This window comes from Pristiophorus japonicus, chromosome 8, assembly GCF_044704955.1.
Source record: "Pristiophorus japonicus isolate sPriJap1 chromosome 8, sPriJap1.hap1, whole genome shotgun sequence".
In the NCBI taxonomy this organism is placed as follows: domain Eukaryota; kingdom Metazoa; phylum Chordata; class Chondrichthyes; family Pristiophoridae; genus Pristiophorus; species Pristiophorus japonicus.
Window position 1 is genome coordinate 109,739,274 of NC_091984.1, and position 23,867 is coordinate 109,763,140.

The 23,867-nt window shown below is 40.9% G+C and overlaps 1 long non-coding RNA gene across 3 annotated transcripts in view; it reads left to right on the forward strand.

Moving 5' to 3' along the window:
* The window catches only part of LOC139268145 (uncharacterized), a 65,759-nt gene that overhangs the window by 27,276 nt on the left and 14,616 nt on the right, over nt 1-23,867 (forward strand). For all 3 annotated transcript variants that reach the window (XR_011593975.1, XR_011593974.1, XR_011593976.1), the window contains exon 3: nt 13,876-13,986. This is a non-coding gene — a long non-coding RNA (uncharacterized lncRNA). The remainder of the gene's footprint in view (nt 1-13,875; nt 13,987-23,867) is intronic.

Sequence of the window (23,867 nt, forward strand, 5' to 3'; positions counted from 1 at the left end):
CATGAAAATTAATTTCTGGAAGAAACTCAAGAAACCACATTTCAGCTTGAGTGCACATGTGCTGAAGCTCGAGTTTTGTCTTTTTGGCAAAGAAAACTCAGTGATATTTGTTGGTTGCTTATTCAGTGTCCCAGTTAGAAACATAGAAACATAGAAAATAGTTGCAGGAGTAGGCCATTCGGCCCTTCTAGCCTGCACCGCCATTCAGTGAGTTCATGGCTGAACATGCAACTTCAGTACCCCATTCCTGCTTTCTCGCCATACCCCTTATGATTGGAAACCATCATTGAAGTATGAGCTAAAAGCAGCAAAACTGTATAAATTGGTGGTGGTATGCAGACAGTGCTCTGTGCTATACATTACAGGACTTCATGATACTCCACAACTAAAAACAAAGTGGCTTTTGGATTATAATGGGCCTTGCTTTTGTGACTGATACAAGATCTGTTATGCCAGTTGCTAGTTATCTGTATACTGCATGAATGATAATAAAGAACTCTCAAAATCTTGTTTTCTCTGAACTGTCTGAAACCATTTCTGTACTATGGAGAGAAATCAAAATGTGTAAAATTCTCTCACAATCGGAACCAGTTATCAAACACCACCATCAGCCAACGGCTATTCTGCAGAATTCAGTGCCTTCCCTGCTGTCAGACCTCATTGTATTTAGTCATAATGCATCCTTTTCTTACAATGACTGCATCTGAATCATTCCATTCCAGAGCGATGAAAGTCTAAACATGTCTGCCCTGTTTCATTTCATGTGGAACATGGCTAGGGTCTGTGCTAATATCAGCACTAGTTCTAGTTCAGGCATTTTTCTGGAAGTACTGTGTGCACAATGTTATTACTGGTATCACTGTGTGATTAACATTCCTCAATAGACACCAAAACATTTCACCTCTTTGTATCTTGTCAGAGACCAATGTTTCAAACTTGCCTCACTTAGAATATTGAGTGCACTGAAATACTTCAATTTTACACCTGGTGTATTATATTTTTCCTTCCTACCCAAGAAATAAGATATCACCACATTTTATTTCTGAATTAAAAAAAAAAAAAAATTCTTGGGAATGAAAGACAATGCCCGGAACCCAGCCGACTTCTCCGAGAAGTGGGCATCAAACCTCGCTGTCGTAGCACAAAATACAAAATGTGCATCAGCTAGGAGAGTAGAGATACCAGAGGAAATCAAACAAAAACACAAACACAGGAACCAACAACTCCAGTTTCAAAGATTCATTATTGGCTTTCCTAAACTTGGTCATTTTGACTCTTGCCCTGATGGGTGATGTAACTCTTTAGAAAATAGAAAAGATAAACCGGTGAGGTAGAAAGTGGGCTGCCGCTTTGTTTTCGTTGCTGCTAAAGAACAACTTCACCCCCACTCTATGCTCAAAACATGTTTGAAAGATGTGTTTTCAGCAACATGATGGTATTTAAACTTGTCAGTTGGTGAGTCCTATCTTTTTAAAATAAGTACGTAACTAAATAATAAAGTCGCCTTGGTTCTGTGATGGATCCTGGCAAATGAGAAGTAGCTTTATTGGATGGAGTATTTGCACATCCAATTATGAGTTTCCCAAAAACTTAGGAGGTGAAATTTGACTTGGGTGGGGACACAACCCGGCGGTATCACATTGATCGCCGTTGAATAGAACTGAATATCGGACGTCTCTTATCACGGGTGGCAAAAACAATTCTGCCTGTTTTGCGCCCCATTCATGTCCAATTTCACTTCGCCTGCATTTACCCTCGGAGTAATTAATACATTTTGCTGCATTCAAAAGACAGTATAAACACACTGGGCTACCCGATGGCCTGACTACCAATAGATGGATATAAACCTTGCTGCATAGCCCATTGGAGCTATTTCTGCCTGTTTCTCATGAGGCTCGGCTGTGGTGAGTGATTTTTCCAGAGGGGAAATAAGCCCACTATAATCCACCTGTTCGAATCTGTGAGCATCATATGCTGAACAGTGATGGAGTGGCACGACATGGCTGTAGAGAGCTCAAGGTCTAGTAGTCAATGCCACCCTCCTATTTACCACCCCAAGTGGTTTGTGCAAGGATCAAGGCACCTGGAATTTCCATATGGAGGAGGGTTTGCCCGATCTCCTGAAGTATCTTTGGCAGGTGATTGACAGAAATCCCGGAGAAAGATGTTTTGGTTGAAGAACTAAAGAAAGAAAAAACCGTTGGGAAGTAAATTGATTCCACCTGAAAAATAAAATCTTTAAAAAGTTATCAGCCTATTTTCTTAAGTTGCTGATGTTTTGGGCTAGCTACAAACCCAGTAATATGATTTAGGATATTTTTTAATACATGCTAACCATGTATTTTTACACTGTAACTCCATCGCACACATCAATTCCCCTTTGTCTACCCATTGCTCTTTTCTGCTTGCACTTTATATTCCATTAAGGAGTCGGGTTTCCGTTTTTCTCAAATTGCATTGTAAACACATGTTCTCTTCATGATGCACTTCTTCCTATAATCTGGATGAGGCACGATTGAAAATTGGGCTCTGGCCTCTTGGACAATTCTGCAATGTAATGTTAAAATTTGAGACCATTTAAAACCAAGGAGTGAAATGTTTGTGATTATCGAAGTGATAATGAATGATTTCTAGAAGGCATTATGAGGAACACTCTTACATTCAGAAACTATGACCAAAAAGAAAATTTGAGAAAAGACCGTCCCGTCGATCACACTCATGCTCATAATATTTATGCACCATCCAACAACAACTTTCATTTATATAGCACCTTTAATGGAGTAAAATGTACCAAGGCGAATGACGAGTGTAATCAGACAAAAATTGATATTGAACCAAAGAAACATTAAAAAATAGGTGCAGAAGTACGCCATTCGGCCCTTTGAGCCTGCACCACCATTCAATATGATCATGGCTGATCATACAACTTCAGTACCCCATTCCTGCTTTCTCTCCATACCCCTTGATCCCTTTAGCCGTAAAGGCCACATCTAACTGCCTTTTGAATATATCTAACGAACTGGCCTCAACAACTTTCTGTGGTAGCGAATTCCACAGATTCACAATTCTCTGAAGTTTCTTCTCATCTCGGTCCTAAATGGCTTACCCCTTATCCTTAGACTGTGACCCCTGGTTCTAGAACTCCCGAACATCGGGAACATTCTTCCTGCATCTAACCTGTCCAATCCTGTCAGAATTTTATATGTTGCTATGAGATCCCCTTTCATTCTTCTAAATTCCAGTGAATATAAGCCTAGTCGATCCAATCCTGTCATCCCGGCATCAGTCTGGTGAACCTTCGCTGCACTCTCTCAAGAGCAAGAATGTTCTTCCTCAGATTAGGAGATATTAGGACAGGTGACACAAAGCTCGGTTTTAAAAGGAGAAAGGGGAGAAGCTAGTGGTTTAGGGAAGGAATTCCAGAGCTTGGAGCCTAGATGGCTGAAGGCACGGCCACCAATGGTGGAACGAAGGAAGTGGCAGATGCACAAGAAGCCAGATTTGAAGGAACTCCAAGTTCTTAGAGGGTTTTAAGGCTGGAGGAGGTTGGAGACCGCCCCAACCACAAGTAATGCTAACTCCTGGGGGTGGAAAAGGATTAAAAAGATTCAGAACCTGAAGGGCAGAGATGGAGCAGTGATGCGTCACATTGGAGTTCCTGCACAGCAATGGCATGCAAGTCTGAGCCCCACTGAGTCAAGCTAGAGGCCAGGTACCTCCCATGTGAGAGAGGGAGGCAGGAGAAGAATCATTCCTGAACTGCTTTTGCATGTTTTCTACTAGCTATGTTAGAGCAGCATTGGTAGAAGCCTGGGACCAGATGGTAAACAGTCCAGGGAGAAGATTATAAGGAAAGTGTTCAAATGCCTTGTAAAAGACTATTACACAATGTGACCTTGGCACACAGAAAGTTTTATTCTTTATTTTTTTCAATGAACATTGTTATTTATGTAAAATCATACCAACATTGCAGAGTAATGGAAGAATGCAGAGCATCACATTCCATTTTAATGAATATCCTTTGTCCACCACATTTCACCTCCGATACTTAATGAGAGTGTCTTTGGTAAAAGCTGCCAAAGTCTACATTTCTCGGTATTCCTGGTAACCCAAAATTATTTTAAAACGACCTCCATAAAGCATGATGTGAGGTTTTGCTCCGCCTGACTGAAGATCTTTTCTCAGTGTGTATTCAGTTTCAGAAACTTGGTTAGGTTAACATTTGAACTTCCATTCCTTTATAGTCGACCAGTCTTTTGATGTTGCATTGGTCCTTTTACCAGTGCAGCTATCTCTATTCTCAAAAAACAAAAAACCCGATGCACGGCTACCAATCTTCCATCCGTGTCATCCGAGTGCAAGGCACACAAAGGATGTGAATTTGTAAATTTTCAGCAAGGAAAACCTCATCACATTGTTGGCCTAGATCCAAATGGTACTCCAGGGAAGACTGCCCTTCTCTCAGCATTCCCCCCCACCACCCAACTTTTGTAGGAAGAACGGTGAGTAAGGGCGTTGCTTTTTAGAAAGCCTAATTGTGTTTCCAGGTAAGGATGGAGATTAGACTGAACATCACGTTCTCCCACCAAAAACTGGATTGAAGTCATTAAAACAAGGGAATGAATTAGTATGGGGGTTCTCCCGCTTCCCCGCAGGAACTTCAGCAGAAGAGCTATGGAAACCCCGGAGAAATTGTACAAATGATCTGCGTGGCTCTCCTGCCAAAGTTACGATGGACCAGAGAGAGGACCCCCTGTGCAGAAATAAACCCCCAAGAACTTTCAGGAGCAGAAAAGGGTAATTGGGACCAAACAAGCCCATCTTTTTCCGAAGAATCGAAATCCCTCATCTGCCTGTCTTAGCATCAAACCCTTCTGTCCCTACCTTTCCCAGGCATACGGATCGAAAGGCCCCTTGAATTCATGTATATCATTTGTTTCAACAGCTTTCTGTGGTCATTTATTCCACGGTGTCACATGTAACAATTCATTCTGCCCGAGTCGCCTGTTTATTCCAACTGTAACTTGTGTCCCTGGGATCTGAGTTTCTCGCCATCGTGAACAATTGGACTGAATCAATTTGGTTTAATCTCCTTCATATTCTTCCACCATTTAGAAACTTCACCAGATCCCCAGTAGATTCTGCATTGATATTACAAACGGTTTTCCTAACATTGGCATGTAAATTAACAAGTTACCCCCAAGATTCCTTGCTCTTGTTCTAGTATCCCTTCAACAGTACAGGAAGCTCAGCCCAGGCCTCCCTTCATTAAATAGTTTGGAAAATTTGAACAAGCCTGAAATAGGATGCACAAGATAGTCAGTCCAACTTACAACAGCATGTTGATTGAGGAGATTTACACTGCCTATCTGGCTAAATACAAACTCGAGAGAGAGAGAAAACTAAATCCAAATCAAGATTCCATACAAGTAGACAAATCCTCACCAAGCTGCAGTAAGTGCTATGGCTGGTGAACAAGAAAGAAATAGGAACAGCAGTAGGCCATTTGGCCCCTCAAGCCTGGTCCGCCATTCAATAAGATGATGGCAGATCTGATCTTGGCCTCAACTCCACTTCCCTGCCTGCTCCCCTTAACCCTTGACTCCCCTATCATTCAAAAATCTGTCTTATCTCCACCTTTTAAATTTATTCAATGACCCAGCCTCCATAGCTCTCTGGGGTAGGGAATTCATGACCCTCTGAGGGAAGAAATTCCTCCTCATCTCCATTTTAAATGTGCGACCCCTTATTCTGAAACTATGCCCCCTAGTTCTAGATTCCCCCACGGGGTGAAGCAACATAGAAATATAGAAACATAGAAAATAGGTGCAGGAATAGGCCATTCGGCCCTTTGAGCCTGCACCACCATTCAATAAGACCATGGCTGATCATTCCCTCAGTACCCCTTTCCTGCTTTCTCTCCATACCCCTTGATCCCCTTAGCCGTAAGGGCCATATCTAACTCCCTCTTGAATATATCCAATGAACTGGCATCAACAATTCTGCGGCAGGGAATTCCATAGGTTAACAACTCTGAGTGAAGAAGTTTCTCCTCATCTCAGTCCTAAATGGCCTACCCCTTATCCTAAGACTATGTCCCTTGGTTCTGGACTTCCCCAACATCGGGAACATTCTTCCCGCATCTAACCTGTCCAGTCCCGTCAGAATCTTATACGTTTCTATGAGATCCCCTCTCATTCTTCTAAACTCCAGTGAATAAAGGCCCAGTTGAAAAAGTCTCTCCTCATATGACAGTCCAGCCATCCCTGGAATCAGTCTGGTGAACCTTCGCTGCACACCCTCAATAGCAAGAATGTCCTTCCTCAGATTAGGAGTTGGAGCAACACTTAACTTGTATCTGTTTATTACATGAGAGTAAGCACTTACAAAATTATTGGAATGGTATGTCTATGCGTGCACATAGAAAATTTTACTTGATTGGGAAAGTGAATGTTTGGGAATAAATATTTTCCTAATGTGTCGATAGGGTGAGATGAAGTATAGACCTTTTGGGCCAAATGGCCTGTTTCTCTAATTTTAATACCATGTAATATTTAGAAGGAATGTTCAACCAGTTATTATTTATTGAACCGATTGGTTTGACAAGACAAAATGCCCTGCCGCTGAACACAAGAGAATACAGCGGTGATACCGATGTGAGGTGACGTAATCACTTTGGCTTATCCCGTGGGAGAACTCATGAAACAAATGTTTAGACTTTGGAAAGAATCAACTATAGCAGCAATGCAGCAGCAATGCTCCACCAGTGGCGAAGGAGGTAATTTGAGCATGGGCCATTTCTGGATGTCTCTGGTTAAGCCGACCCACCAATTCTCCCAACAAAATGAGACAATCCCTTTACAAAGTGCCAGTAGCACAGTAGTTAGGCATTTGATTCATGTGCGTGGTGCTTGGTTTCTGCTTGTGGCAGCAATCCAACCATACGCATGTGTGTGAGGACAGTTGCCAGTTCTCAGGCTAGGCTGCTACGCTGGGGCCATCCCAACCTTTGAATAGACAACAAAAAAACAATTACAAGCGTCTGCCTCAAACTTTGGCCTGCTGTATGGTTCCCATTAGATATTCCATGAAGCAGCATTAGTCAGGGCTCGGAAAGTATCCACTTACTCTCGTGACTCGTGTCCAGAGCAGTAGAGAGGCTCTAAAAGGGAGAAAGTAAGATAAGACAAGCTCTAGAAAGCTGTCTTGGCTTCAGTAGTTGAAGGCCCATTAGTTCAGCCATGAAATAACACATATTTCGCAGGTGAGTTATGGTTGGCCTCACAGTGGAATACAAGTCATGTTTTACAGCTTGCCATAATATATTCGCTTCACACTGCACTTCAAAAAAAATTCTCACACACAACATTTCCTTTAAAAGTCTACATAATGTAACTACCAATCCATCGGCATAAATGGCTAACACCAAGGGCAATTATGACCCTGAACTATTATAATTGTCCCAGAACCACTTTTAAATTCCAATCCTTGCTTTTTAAGAAACAATTTTGTCTGTCTGGTAAACTACCGATCTGCTGCCTTGCTCCTTTTCATTATACAGGTTGAACCTCCCTTCTCCGGAGCCACCCCTCGTCTGGAACCATTCCCGGCCACTGGGTGGCGCATGCGCAGAACTCCATGAACAAATTGAAGTCCTTCCTCGCTGCCGATTCCCGCAATCACTGGCCTGACCCCCGCGATCCACCACTCCGCCGCCCGCCCCCCCGTGATCCACCACTCCGCCGCCCCCCGTGATCTCTCTGCCGCACTGCAAGCCCCAAGCCAGCCAGCCCCGATATCCCCTTGCTCAGTACCTGTGCCATCCAATTTAACGTGACCACCCCTTGTCCAGAAAAATCCCTTATCTGGAACAGGCCAGGTCCCGAGGGTTCCGGGTAAGGGAGGTTCAACCTGTACATCATAAGCTTCCCTCAGCTGCTGAATACAAAACTTGACTGCACACTCTTTCTCACCAGAACTGGTTATACAAATATGAACTTTTCATTGTTTGTTTTTGCTGAGGCTGGGGGATCCTGCTTCAGGCACTCATTGTCTACATCAAGCCATTTCCACTCCCAGATTAGGTATAACACAGCTAATAATGCTCCCTCTACCTGGCTCCAAGAGGGTCCCTCAGCCCCGACCACAGAAGTACACCTCTGTTGTTCAAACATCTCATTTTTGTGTCCCATTTCCAACCATACTTAAGCCTATCTGAACGACAATGTCTCTTAGCGCTGAATTAGAGGTACCTTTATTTTGTAGGCTCATGCCCACTAGGAATGTTTGAGACTAGCCAAACCTATTTCTCATAGGACCCTTATAACAGGCCAAGAGAGGAGACTTTTAGCCTTTCAATTTGGATAAATTTGAATCCAGATCCTTTAGGTAAAATGCTCATGTCTAATCCACTACAACATCCAGCTCCCTGCAACAATTTTGTTCAAGAACATAAGAAATAGGGGCTGGAGTAGGCTATTCGACCCCTCGAGCCTGCTCCGTCATTCAATAAGATCATGGCGAATCTTCTACCTCAACTCCACTTTCCTGCATTATCCCCAGATCCCTTGATTCCCTTAATATCCAAAAATTGAAGTCCTTCCTGAATGGTAAACAGTTGCGCACTTTCAGTGAACACAAAATACATTCACCCGGACGAGCTACCCTTACAGAATCAAAATATTACTGTGCTAAAATTGAATCCTGAGATTCATACATCCCCCTAGTTTAACATATCTCAATTGAAATATAAACACAAAATGCTAGAAATATTCAGCAGGTCAGGCAGCATCAGCGGAGAGAGAAACAGAGTTAACGTTTCAGGTTGATGATCTTTCGTCAGAACTCAAAGGTTATCGACCTGAAAGGTTAACTCTGTTTTTCTCTCCACAGATGCTGCCTGACCCGCTGAGTATTTCCAGCATTTTCGGTTTCTAGATTATTAGTATCTGCCATATTTTCCTTTTGTATCTCAATTGAAACGGTGGACAAAGGAATGGGATACAAATTCATGACTGTGTTCAGACAGGAATCAGAAATTACAGTACAGAAGGATGTCATTCAGCCCAATGTGCCAGTGCAAGCTCCATACTGGTGCTAACTACCCTAAACCCATTTCCCTGCTCGTTCATCATAAACTCTAAGAATTTTCTTCGTGTCTATCTAATTCCTTCTTGAAATGTTTTGATTATCTCAGCATCAATACCTACATGTAATGCATTCCATATTCTAATAAGCCTTTACATGGAAAAAAAAAAATCATTTTATCCTCCCTACTTTTGCTTTCAATACTAATCCTAATTTGATAAGCGTTCCGTACTGACTCACTGACTCCTGGAAATAACCTTCCACTGCTCATTGTCTTGAGCACTTCGATTACATCAGCCCTTAATCTTCTCAATTGCACTGAATGCAACACCAACTGTCACAGCAGAATTGATCATTTCTGCACTCTCATTCTCTGCTGCACTTCATCATCTTTACCATTCAATGGAAAAGACACTTAGTTCCTCTCAAGAGTAAGACATGGCAACAAGAAATATGGTGTTAGAGGTAGAGTTCAGTTTCTGAAACAGTCTGCATGCGAAGTGCCATGATCTCGGGTGTCAGGTGCAGCGCACACACAAAAGCAAATTTCAGCTCCACTACCGTACAATGTTTTGCAATGTTGATATTTTCTCTTGGTTCAAATGCTGATAACAGTCGCTGCAGTTGGCAATAGGATAATTAGCTCACCTGAGTCACTGTGCACATATGCATTTACAAGCACAGTACAATCTTGAAAGTTACTGCACCAGGCTGTTATACTTCTGTAACAAAAATCTCTCTCGACTGAATTACATACGCAACATGTAGGGAAACGGTTGATAAATTATTTTGGACCTTCATTTTGCACTGTTGCTAAAGGAGGAAGGAACAAGCTTGCAGTAAGAATGGAATAATATTAAAATCAACGATCAGATACACAACAAACTTGATCTTAAATAGATCCTGTTTTTAAGTGGAGTCCCCTGAAACTCAAACTTCACTATTAACCCATCTCCTGTCCAAAATGTTTAGATATTTCCACTATTTTCAATCAACTTTAAAATCATTCTTTCCAATTTTTTTGAGAGCTGCTTTAAATAAAAACAATTGTCCATACATGCATTTTCTCAAGGAGTTTGTTTGCTTTAGCAAAGCAACTTATACAATCTGTGTAAGAGAGTGATGGAACTATTTGATCATTTCTTTGTATTTTTTGTTTTGGTGCCATTACTTTTCGAACCTAAGTCGCACTGTATTGTGAAAGGCTCATAAATCAAAACTAAGGAATATTGGAAAGAGTGCAGTTATGTCTGTACCATTAGAAAGATTATGTTGCACTCTCAGCCTCTCCACCCTGTCCTCCACTTTAGAATGTAGCACCCAATGGAAATTCCATTGTAAAGCAGTAAATTTTGTGGATTTATTTGCATTAATTCCACTCCTAAATCTATGATTTTAACTGTTCTCATCATCATAGTTGGGCTTAGGTTATCTGAAACCAGTAACTGTCTTAATGTGGAGGAAGTGGGACAAGACACAGTTGGTAACTGAAACCATCAAAAGTTTAATGTCATTAGCTAAGAATGGATCAACTAAGGGGGTCTAAAATTATCAAAAGCAGCAACCCACAGACACTTGAAACTTCCGCGAGTCTCCATTTTCAGTCTGCTGCAATCCCACACCTAGTAAATGACTCCGGGCTGTAGACAGTCAGTGTTTGATGGTATCGGCTGCAGCTGAGCCCCTTGTTGCTGTTTTTTATTTTGCTGCAGACACACTGTCTCGGGTTTGCTTGAAGTGCCTCTGGAGGGCTGCCGGTGTGGAGCCAGTACATCCCCGAGGCCATGCAGTTTGACTTGGCTGTCAGTCCCATCACCTGAGCGCTGTCACACTTCCAAAGGAGCAGAGAGGTCTCTGGGAACAGGCACATGTATACGAGTCTACAGAAAGCACATCTGCTGTGCCTTCTGCTAGTTCAGCCTTTACTGAACTGAGTCACCACTGGCTTAGTTTAGTAATTTATCATTACAGACAGATCTTGTTTGCACCTCATGCAGTACTGCAACTTCAAACATATTGGGTTGAGTTACTGGCACCTTTGATCCACATCCACAGTTAAGAAATGTAAAGTACAGGGTTCGATTTTACTCCTACTCACCCGGTTGCTGGGCAGTTACGAACAAGCAGGTATCTTACCTGTTCAAATCCCGACTGTTTGCAATGCTCACCTGCAGATTCTTGCAGGCAGATGAGGCGGCCACCTAAAAAGCAGGCCGGAGCCTCAGAAATCCAAGCAAATCTGGGTACTCTTCCGTCAACAGGATCCCAATGCACTTTTATCCGGAGCCCAAGCAGGAAAGCAGCTGTGGCTTTCTCACGAGACAGAAGCTGATCTAAAGATGGAAGAGGTCATCTTCTGGTAAGACTAAAACTTTCCACTGGGACCCACTCCGAAAGTTGCAGCCACCTCAGCACCAGACTCCATCTCCTTCCCTCCCACGAGACCCAGCACTTACCTGGAACCCGTTGGGTGGCCAAGGCAGTCTGTGGGAAGGGGACTGCGCCATTTAAATGAGGCCCAGTGGTTTAAAAGAAAAAAGAAAGACTATATAGCATCTTTCACATCCACCGGACATCCCAAAGCACTTTACAGTCAATGACATACTTTTTGAAATGTAGTCACAGTTGTCATGTGAGAAACACGGCAGCCAATTTGCACACAGCAAGCTCCCACAAACAGCAACGTGATAATGACCAGGTCATCTACTTTAGTAATGTTGGTTGAGGGATAAATATTCGCCAAGACACTAGGGGATAACTCACCTGCTGCTCTTGAAAATAATGCCATGGGATCTTTCACATCCACCTGAGAGAGCAGACGGGATCTCGGTTTAACCTCCGACAGTGCAGCACTCCCTCAGCACTGCACTGGAGTGTCAGTCTCTGGAGAGGAACTTGAACCCACACCCCTTTGACTTAGAGGCGAGGGTGCTATCAACTGAGCCACTGGCTGACACTTAAAATCTCTGTGGCTTTCTGCTTCCTTTGCCGGGTGAGAAATCAACTCACTGGTGCAGTTTCCCGTTGGAATCCCGCACCAAGTTAAAATCCATCGCATAAACTTGGATTTTGGATATCAACCAGCTCTGTTCAGGTATTCACTCATGTCTGTAGCACCAAGGTCCAACATTGATTGACTACAGTACAAAATTCCTGAGCCCTAACATTAGCCATCTCTGTGTTTTCCATAAAAACACTGAGGAAAGAAATTATCCTTCACTGCATATTGTGGCATTTGTGAAATAAAACCAAGATACTGATGTTTCATTGATGTGACAATATGTTCTGGTGGATTCAAACTAACATTAATTCATTATCGTAGCATTTAAGTCACAGGATCTTAACATACTTAGGATGTTCAGGACAATAGTTTTGTGGTTAGGTTTACATGAACGTAAATCAGAATACCTGATAGCTACCATGTTATGGTTTGGCTTATTGAACCTCAAAAAGACTTTAAACCTATTTGCAGCAAATTCATCTATACAATTATGGTGTCACATTTTTTGTCTCATAATACTCCTGTGAAGTGCCTTGGGACATTTCACTATGTTAAAGGTGCTATATAAATACAAGTTATCTATTTGTTTCCTTACTGGATAAAGGGAGAGATAGGAATAATACCCTCTGTACAATGCAGTGCAAGTGATTTGCAGTGTGTCACAGACTGCAGTACTAGCTTTAGGCCTATTTTGCTTTTATATACTGCATAGGATTATTTGAATTAATTTCTTATGCTTCTCAAAATGAATCAATGTGTAACAAAACTCACACAGGCAACCCATCAAATTATTACTTGCCTTTACATGATTGGGAACTGATACCTGTAATAAGCAACCAATTGTCAAGAGTGGAAGAAGCACATCTTCCATATCCAAGCTCTACAAGTGAAATTTATGTTGACTATCCCAATAACTAATCACATGATGCTACTCATCATTGGTTCAATGCTGACAGACAAACCAATCAATTTTAAGCACCATTATGCAGCTGGTTTCTTACTGAGCCTATGAAAAAGGTGATACTTGTGACTGAGCAACATAGAAGATTCTCATTGGGTGTTTGCTACTTTTTAATTCTGATGACTATTGCACTGAAAAACCTAATTTCAAACAATCTGCCAACAAGGAACAATAAAAGAACTCATCACCCCATTAAATTACCTACTGAAGCATTTACTGTAATGTAATATTTGCAGCCGGAAGTCTCATGGTAATTGAGAGTATTTTCTGAAGGAATTCTGAAAAGTTTTCACATCGGTACAAAGAGAAAAAATGCTACTCATTTTAAAATACATATCTAGATGGATGAATTAAAAAGTCTAGAATTCCTAACTTATTAGGGAAATTGAATATTGGGAAGATTTCTCCAACAAGCAGAGATGGTTAATTCTCTGCCCCTCTTCTCCCATGCCACCGTATAAATATACAACATAGTGGGACAATTTCTGGTTGGATTCAGAGTACTTCAGGACAATATTCTTAAGCTTTATTTGCTACGTGCCAGAATAATCATATCATATATTGAATATCTGGCATAAGGATAAGAAAGACTTAAAAACAAGTGCATGATAAATGTGACACTGCTGCTTCTCGAAGGGATACATGGAGTTGTTTTCTCAGTGACTAACAGCATATGCATTACTTGGAACACTAGCACTGATGAATAGAGTGCGCCCAGTTTATAACAAATTAATGGCAGATATGCTGTTAGCAAAAAATGCTGAAAGATGTTAATCACTGAAACATTGATTCCTGTACTAAATTTCTCTTTACATTTTCCTTTCAGAGATCAAAGGAAAAGATTGGCTGCACGTGAACTGAGACTGGATAATGGAACAGCCTGACATAAGCCTCAGCAACTGTAAAAATAACTGAAAAAGAGAGTATTTTTTTAAATGTAAGTTTTTACTCTTCATTATTAGTTGGCTTTTCAAAGTAAATTGAATAAAGACCTGATAAGACTGCTTTGGTTCCCATTGTAAATCTTTTTAAATCAGTGTTTTTGTTTCCATCCCCACCTATTTGATACAATGCTGGCGGGGAAAGTAATCACATCCAGCAAATTGGAAAAGAAGTGAACAGAATGCCTCGGGGGTGTAAAACTGGATCATTGAATTCTTCATTCAGCTCTCACTTGAACACTTGGCTTCACCAATCTCAACCAGATCATTTGTGGAACAAATTGCACTTTAATAGCGCCGCGCATGTAACAAAATGACCCAAGGTCTTTAATAGGGCACCTGAGCAGGAAGAGCGAGAGAAACGATGAATTAAACAGGTCAATTTTGGTGAAATCTTTTGACGGTGGAGAGGAGGTGGTATGGGCAGAGAATGAGAGAGCGAGAGGAAAAAGAGCAAGAAAGAAAGAACTGGGGGAGGCGGAAAAAAATAGAGATACCCTTGACAGCCACAGAATTATCCACAGTTCAGATCATGATGTTCGTTCTGTCCCCGAACACAGAACAGCAATAGATGAGGAAAATAAGAGAGAAACTAGAACATGCAGAAATTATGATGCCATCAGTTTATAAATTGTATAATTCGACACACTGTATACTTACTAAAATATACTCCTTGAGTTTTGTCATTGATCTGGTATTCTGGTTTTCATCATGTTACTAACAAGGAATACATTTTTAAAAACCTTTTGAAGCATCATTAGAGAGTACTTTCTTGATACTATTTCTGCTTTTTTTTCCTGAATTGAGCATATACAATTTACCACATCTAATACACACGCAGTTGCTCACAAAACAGGTGGTTCATCCTCTTATTAAATCTTCGTTTAAGCAAAAAAGCCATTGGCGAGATTAATCGTCAGTTTTTAAGTGCCTGTTTTCACATTGATCAGCCCCATATCTTTTTTAAATGTAATAATTAAATCCGGGCAACAAAAACATATTTCTTATGTTAAAATAGCTTTTTTTGTATCGAGGATACAAGACTATTATTTACAGACAGAGCTTGCTTTTGGCCCTAACCCTTGTGACAAAAGTTCTCCCCATTTCTTCAATCAGTTTTAAGCCAACGATAAGCTTTGCAAGGCTGATGTTGTAGTAATTGAATAGACCAATATTTAGTAAGTAGAATTGTGAACAACTGAATAGGTTTAGTGGAATGGCATGAGGCATGAATGTTGAATGTTCATTTGAATCCCCTCCAACCAATAGTTTTGGAGCATGATGGAGAGATGGAGATGGAGGAAAAATCCCCATCAATGGAGTTTGGGACCAGAATGGCATTAGTTAGTAACAGTTACAGTTGGTCTCAGTTTCTTTAGGCTAGGGAAGGGGAATTAACCAGGGTTGTCCACTCCTGATCGCTACCTGATGAATCATGCTGGATAATGCATGAATGTCATTCCCTATATGGTTGAATGGCCAGAAACACTCAATGAGTCAATCCACACATGTAGACTGGGTACTTGAGTCAGATATCACAAAACCAGACCTCAGCAGATGTTCACATCTTACACCTTGCCAAAAGAAGAGAGGAGAAAGAAAAATTGGCAAAATAAATAAATTATTAGCAGCTTCTGTGAGATTTCCCACTTTCATCTCCTCCCACAACCCTTCCCCAGATATAGTGATCTTTGCATGGGAAATATGACTAAGTAGTGACACTGTGTAATTCCTGTCCAGCATACCACCATATTAATTGTGGTAACATGAAAGAACAGAAATAAATTTCAGTTACAAATATTTCATCAGCATACCACTTCTCATTACAGCATCACATGAATGTTTCAGTGAAATGTATTACAAATCTCGAATACAGTTACCACTTAAACTAATGTGCGGATTGAAATTTATTGTCTTAAGAAACCAAAACATGTTGAGCATCTGAATTTAAAAGAGCAAGCGCTTGAAAATGAGACAAAGCAGGCATTCATCACTGGAAACAATAAGACATTGTTTTTTGCTGGAATACATTGAAAGAAAAGACTTCGGGCTATTGTGCGAGACAGTTCTTCAGGAGGTATTGTTAACTATGGTGTGTTGAGAGCAAAGTATATTCTAGACATCATTCTGTACAAACAGTTCCATAAAGAACTTGCTTTGTTTGCTATACATCTAATATTTTACTTTATAGTTCAATTGTTGATCCTTTCAGTAGCAATCTGTGTGTTTGCATTGCAAAAAATATAAGAATAATCTATACAGTGTAATTACCTCCACCCCAATGATGTGAATTGATCAATGCAAAAACCAGCATAATGAAAGGATTAAATCGTTACGTGACTAATTTTGGAAATAGGATACAGCAAGTAATATGGGACCAGGTTGGGTCTGGTTCCTTTGAAAGATTTTATATGGATTCTTACTGACATAAAAGGGGTTCTTGCATACAACAAACTGAACCACAACGTCCCCTTTCTAATGCTGATACAGTATCAATAATGGATCCATCACCTCTAATTTGTCTAAGCTCACTAAAGACCATTTAGTAACTGTAAAAAGTAAGACATTGTATAACAGGCCAACATATAATTTGTAGTAACATTTACAAATCAACAACTCCCTCCCAAAACAATTCACTGTTGCACTCATCTATGCTTCAGCCCCATCAGCCTCTGCTATTGGTTGACATGGACATTAAAGATCCCAAGGCACTATTTGAAGATCAGGGACTTATTCCACTGTCTTAACACATTCCTCACTCAACTAACACTACCAAAATATTCACATTAATTGATCATTATTCCGAATGCAGTTTTTACAGATCATGCCATGCACAAAACACCTTTCCATATTTGCCTACAGAACAAACCATCCCTGCACTTTGAAGAAATTCATTGTATATTAAGCATTTGAGTTATGACGAGGCACTATATCAATGCAGCTCTTGCATCTTTCTTTTTGTTGGCAGTCAGATGAGGATAGGCAGCACTTCTTTTGAGAAAACAACAAAACCCAGGGCACCAACATGAGCGTTCACCAGAGTTTACTGATGAGCTATTCTCGCTTGCTTATGTACTTGATTTGCTTCAAATCCCCCTAATACTGCGACCTTTAAATGCAGTTGGGGCGGAGAAGAAAGAGAAATCTGTGCTTGGTAATCACTTTAAAAAAAAATTATGTTGAGGTTTGAAATTTAAGGATGAAAATTCCGATGTACTGCTCCTTGGCACAAACCGGGAAACCGCATTGCAAAACTCTTGGCCCACTATATTCTGTCCACTAAAATGACTGGGCAGAAAACCACAAGCTAGGAGTGCAATATGGGCTCCTGGCATGCACGAAGGAGAAGCCCATCAGAATCTTTACCCCTTAGGTTTTAAACTCTCCAAAATCTACTTGCAGCAAAATGTCAAAAAAGTTCAGTGTTACAGTTGGAACGGATGACAATCTTTTATGAATGCTTTTATTTAAAATGGAAATTAACTGTACAAGATGCGTCGGCTTGGACATTTCATTGCTGCACTGTGTGTATTGTTTAAGTGCATAGACATGACACTTTGTCTCCAATAGCCTGAAATTGAATGTATTTTTTAAAGAAAGGCTGAGGCAAGCAGCCAACTGGTTATACAGCAGAATTTGTAATGATCCTCCTACAGACAATGGAAATGTTCATCCACTGTACTTGAGCCTACAATAGGCGTCCTACAAGAGAAAATATGAGTCAGTGGTGAGTTGCTCATAGACAAAACCTCCTTTGCACGCATTTCAAAATCAATCTGCATTACAGAATTAGCATAACATACCTGTGCTTACCACAGGTTGCACTTAAAACACCCCTTCACCTGGAACCAGTGCTGCATCTAACCTTAAACTACTAACTTACACTGTTCAATGCATTTTTGTACTTCAAATCACTTCTCAGTACATAGTGTACAACCATTGTCTTTCGGATGAGATGTTAAACAGAGGGGCTGTCTCGTGGATGTAAAAGATCCCATGGCACTATTTCAAAGAAGAACAAGGGAGTTCCCCCCCCGGTGTCCTGACCAATATTTATCCCTCAATCAACATCACTAAAAAAAATAGATTATCTGGTCAGTATCACATTGCTGTTTGTGGGAGCTTGCTCTGCACAATATGGACAGTGACTGCACTTCAAAAGTACATCATTGTACTGTAAAGCACTTCGGCTGTAAAGCACTTCGGGATGTCCTAAGATCGTGAAAAGAGTGATATAAATGCAAGAATTTCGATATTTTCTTTCTAAATTCAGCTTTCATAAATGTGCGGACAGTTGTTTGTGTCTATTCAGATGCCTACTGCAGGAAAGTGCATCCCACCTCAATTATCACATGTCCCTTGGGAACCAAGCATTCCATGGGTCACAGTGAGATACTTGCCATAATTAGTGCCCCGGATTAAGGGGTATCTAAAACTAGGGGTATAAATATAAGATAGTCACTAATAAATTGAATAAGGAATTTGGCAGAAACCTGTTTACCCAGAAAGTCGTAAAAAGGTGGAACTCGCTACCACATTGGAGTAGTTCAGGCAAATGGCATAGATGCATTTAAGGGGCAGCTAGCTATGAGGGAGAAAAGTATAGAAGGACATGCTGATGGGGTGAGATGAAGTAGGGTGGAAGGAGGCTCATGTGGAGCATAAATGCTGGCAGCCTGTTTCTGTGCTGTAATTGCTAAGTAATTCTACGTAATGTAACCACACAATTTGACAAGCCATGGTACATCAGCCTGACAGCAGAGCTGGCCATTAGAACAAAGGTGGGTGCAAAGCGAAAGCGGCATCAATCCTATCACAAATCATCCGTTGTTTTTATATTCCAAATCTGAAAAAATGCCACACTAATGCATCATCCTGCATAACAGCCGGTAAAGCTGCAACAGCAATGATCCAAAGAGCAAGGACACATAAGCAAAAGCTTTGAAGATATTGATCACACCACTTTGGGTCTGTGTATGTGAATGTGATTTGAAATTGAAGTTACAGAGCTTTAGATAGTAGTGTAGTTAGAATTATAGTTGGGACTTGCACACACGCAGTACACATTACAGAATGAAGCACTGAATCAATTTTTCTGCCACCCAGTCGGTATTAAATAGGTCATTTTAATCTCTTTTTGCTGTGCATCCATGCTAGAGCTTTATCAGATCATTGGGCCAGAAACAGCTGAATTTGGTGCAGTGGAGCCTAAAGAGGCCTTTCCGGCTGAAGGGAGAGGAGCAAGAAAATAATGGGTGCAAAAACTACTGGAAAACCCGAGTGGGGTGGAAATAAGTAAACTTTACACTGATACCATACTGACCCTTCTGCAATAGTGCTACAGAGCAAAATAAAACATCACACAGCAAAATTGGGAAGAATAGAATCGAATCGTGCACAGTGGCAAAAATACACTTGCCTTTTGTATTGTGTTAAAAATTCATTAAATTTAGCTCCTGGGCTTCTGCTAGGGGATGAACATCACACGCCTGGGTCATTTGGAGGAGGAAGGAGAAGCTGGTGGCGGAAGAGTCTCATCAGGCATCAAACGCACCTCACTGTGGGTAGACGAAGGAGCAGCTCGGATTGTGTCCACCTGACTGCTGTGGGCTGGATCGGCCCACTCTCCCAACCGGAGGAACGGATGACTGGCAACCTCAAACCTGATAGAAAGCTTGAATCAGTCCAGATGGCCTCACTTAGAATACAGTATCACAGATACTAATCAGCCAGTGTTGCTTACGGCTTCTGTATCTTTTATTTATTGCAGGCTGAGGAAGGAAGAGGGGAAAACAATGCAGTCTCTGATATTATACAACGACTAGAGCTCTACTCCCGACATCTTCAGAGTAGGCTTTAGATTGTAGTCCAAAAAATTGATTATATTATTTCAAAAAAGTATTTTTAAATGTTTCAAATTTTCATTTTGTCGTGCGGAGGGCGCAGCCTGTTTTGCCTCTGATGGACTGAATTTCCCACTTGACAATCCAAGCAGTTTCTCTATTTGAGTGTTACATAGCATTTACAGCACAGAAACAGGCTATTTGGCCCAACTGCGCCAGTGTTTATACTCCACATAAGCCTTCTCCTACCTTGCTTCATCTCACCCGAACAACGTATTCTTCTATTCCTTTCGCTGATATATTTATTTTTGGATTATGCCTCTGTAAGGTGCTTTGTAATGCTTTATTACGTTAAAGAGGGTGGTGTTGCTGATCTGCCTTCTGTTACGCATTCGGTTCAGTTTCAGTTCCATTTCCATTCATTCTCCAGTATTATGTGCATCATTTATAAAGAGCCAGTGCCAGCACATGCTTCATGTGTGAGTTGTTGTAGAAACTGACGTGGCAACTAATGCATTGAGGAACAAGCTACATGGATTGGGTTGCTTTGGTCCAAATCAGTTCCATGTTTTGGTTCACTACTTCTCTGAGGAACTGGAGGCTGAAACTCTGGATTCAGCCTCATTTGGTGCTTTGTGGGCCTTTCCACCTGATAGTTCAAGAGCAAGAAAATAATGGGTGTACAAACCATTGTACCAGACACTGTCAGAATAGTGAACGATTCGCAATCAAGAGTATTGCCTTTGCTTCACAGCAGACAAGGAAGTGAAATCAGCACCATTGCTGATATTACTTGATCTTAATGTCACTCTGCAGGTAAAACACTGTATTACTCTGGACATTTTTTATACAATAATATTTCAACAGGGTGGGTGGAGTTTACCAGCACTGCTCATTTATTGGAAACTAATTCCGACTGACAGCTGGGATGATCGTGTTCTCTTTCAATGGCTGAAATGAGGTTTGGCCAGCTTAAAACCAGGCCCCAAATGAGCATGGTCCGTACTCAGACCACCCTCAGACTCGGCACAGTTGGCAGGAGCTTTGTGCTTTCACTTCCAAGGCCATAAGGATAGTCAGTGTGGGGAATGCAAAGAAAGTCCCCTTGCTGTGGTGTCGTGTGGAGCCTTTGGGAGGCTGAGATTTAGACACATTGTAGGGGGAGGGGGCACAGGAAAGCCAGCAGAAGCTCTGCACTGTAACTAACCCAGGCTTCACAATACATCATACAATGCTAAAGTAGAAATATCTCTCATTTTATTACCTTTGCTGCAGTTAATATTTTAAATACACATACAAATATTTGTAACTCTCATTTCAAACCGAATGCTGTGCAGTCAGGATGTTGTTACAAACCTACATAATCGACAAATGCAATTAGACTTTTCTACTGCTATTTTTAAGGCCTGCCCTCATCTTGTAGGCTGCAGGGGAATTTAGGTTATCAAAGCAGCCTTTTTTTTTCCTGATGTCACACAAAGGATTACAAGGCAAACGTGCACCCAGTGCAAGAGGTGATGGTGGTCGTGTTCTTGTTTTACAGTGAAGAAGATAGTCATCGAGTCTTTTATCCATCCTTCTCCTCACATAGCCACACAAGATTTTATGAACTGTACCAGTATTCTTTGTAAAGGATAGGAGAAAAGATACATCAAGAGAATTTCAAAAGCAACAAGGAAGATTTAATTGGCATTAAAGATGAACGTGTTTATAATTTCATTACACAACACATCTTCCCATTATTCTTAGAATATTATTGCGCGAAATGATCCATGCGTTATGACTGGTCAGTTGAAACAAACTTGGTGAATAATATGCAAAGCACTTTTGAAAGATGAACAAATAAACACTTAAGGATTCATTATCACCGGGATGAAGTAGTAGTATCATGATTTATATTGCTCTCCTCAATAGTACTCTTTTGATCCATTAGATAGTAAGCATTATATTCAAAAGAAAACACTGATTCACACAAGGTCAGATACTTGCATCATTTAACATTTCAATGGTGCCCAATTAGAAGGTACAACTGCTGCCTCACTCTTCAGTTTGAGTTTGTTCCAGTTTCATCATGCAGCTTGACAGGTTTAATTTCAGTACAGATTTCCATGTTCAGGCGTTGAGCGTGCTCTGCAACATCTTACAGTAGCAATTAGTCTAATCTCTCAGATCAAAGGAAGCAGACGGCTGGAGAGCGAGAAAACCCAGGGTGCAATTAATGATGGGCAGTAAATCCACTTCAGAAATTACTCTCCCGTCAGAAACTAATTCTTTGTGCTTTGAAGTCATGTTTCTTTGCAAAATTGGTCAGTACATCTCATTTTATGCCATTGAAGTGTTTCAGTGCCATTCTCCAAGATTCTGAATTAAGTGGGCAATTTCTACCACTTAAAGAATATTGATGAACATTTTCTTCACATCTGCTTGGAGTTGAACGAGTCATTTTAAGGTTGGTTAAGGTACAGGCTTTTGATCAGTGTTGCTATTTCAGTAAAAAAAAATTGTCCCTTTTAGTCCAGCATTTTTTTTAAACCTCTTGATGTATGATTACTTTAGCTCAAGTGCAGGTGGTGTCAATTCCAAAATGTTCCTGACTGCGGGGGGGGTGGGGGGGGGAGAAGATGGCGTTTGGCTTAAAGCTGTCTCTTTAATGCATTAATTTCTTTTTTTTTGAGCGGGGAAACTGTAATTTTGTAGGGAACATTAAAAATCAAGTATTAAACCATATTTATCCATTGTACAACCATGTGCTTAATTCATTCCCTGTAATATTGTTACCATCCCGCCCATCCCAGCTCCCACCCAGTGTATCTTCATTGAGAAAAGGTTTGGGAGTAGAGGAATCTTACTGAAGGGCAACTAATGTATCACTGCAGAGTCGAGCACAGGTACTATGAAGTTATGCATGGTAAATATGTTTGTAACATCCGGTTACGATTTTCCTGCTAAAAGCAAGAAGCTTGCTGATGTGAAAGCATTAATGTTACTTTACCTTTACCAATAATTCAGATTCAAAATAAAACCCTCCAAATCAGGGTAGTTTCTGTTCTCCGCTAGTTTTCACATTTTCAAAACTACTTTGCCACTTCTGCATGCAAAGTAGCTACAAAAATATCAAAAAGTGCTAGCATTTGATAGCATAACCTGGTCACCGTTATTTTTCAAATTCAATACTCAGCGCACTAGTACTTTCCCAGAAACTTGGACAAATGACAGAATCTTACAGCGCAGAAGCAGGCCATTTGGCCCATTGGGCCTGTGCCGGCTCTTTGAAAGAATTATCCACTGCTCTTTCACCATAGCCCTGCATTTTTTTTCTTTTCAAGTATTTATCTAGTTCCCTTTTGAAGTTACTATTGAATCTGCTTCCACCAACCTTTCAGGTAATGTTTCAGCTCTTTGGGCACATTCCTTCGTACAAAAGAAAAATACTAAAAAGTACACAAAATAAAATCAAGGTTTTTTTTTAAAGCAAGGACCGAGCAATATTTTTCCTGCTGTGGCTCAGTGGGCAGCACACTCGCTTGAGTGAGGAGGACACACAAAATCTGCAAAAGGACATAGACAGGCTAAGTGAGTGGGCAAAAACTTGGCAGATGGAGCATAATGTTGGAAAGTGTGAGGTCATGCACTTTGGCAGAAAAAAAATCAAAGAGCAAGTTATTATTTAAATGGAAAGATTGCAAAGTGCTGCAGTACAGTGGGACCTGGGGGTACTGGTGCATGAAACACAAAAGAATAGTATGCAGGTACAGCAAGTGATCAGGAAGGCCAATGGTATCTTGGCCTTCATTGCAAAGGGGATGGAGTATAAAAGCAGGGAAGTCTTGCTACAGCTATACAGGATATTGGTGAGGCCACACCTGGAATACTGGATGCAGTTTTGGTTTCCATATTTAAGAAAGGATATACTTGCTTTGGAGGCAGTTCAGAGAATGTTCACTAGGTTGATTCCGGAAATGAGGGGGTTGACTTATGAGGAAAGGTTGAGTAGGTTGGGCCTCTACTCATTGGAATTCAGAAGAATGAGAGGT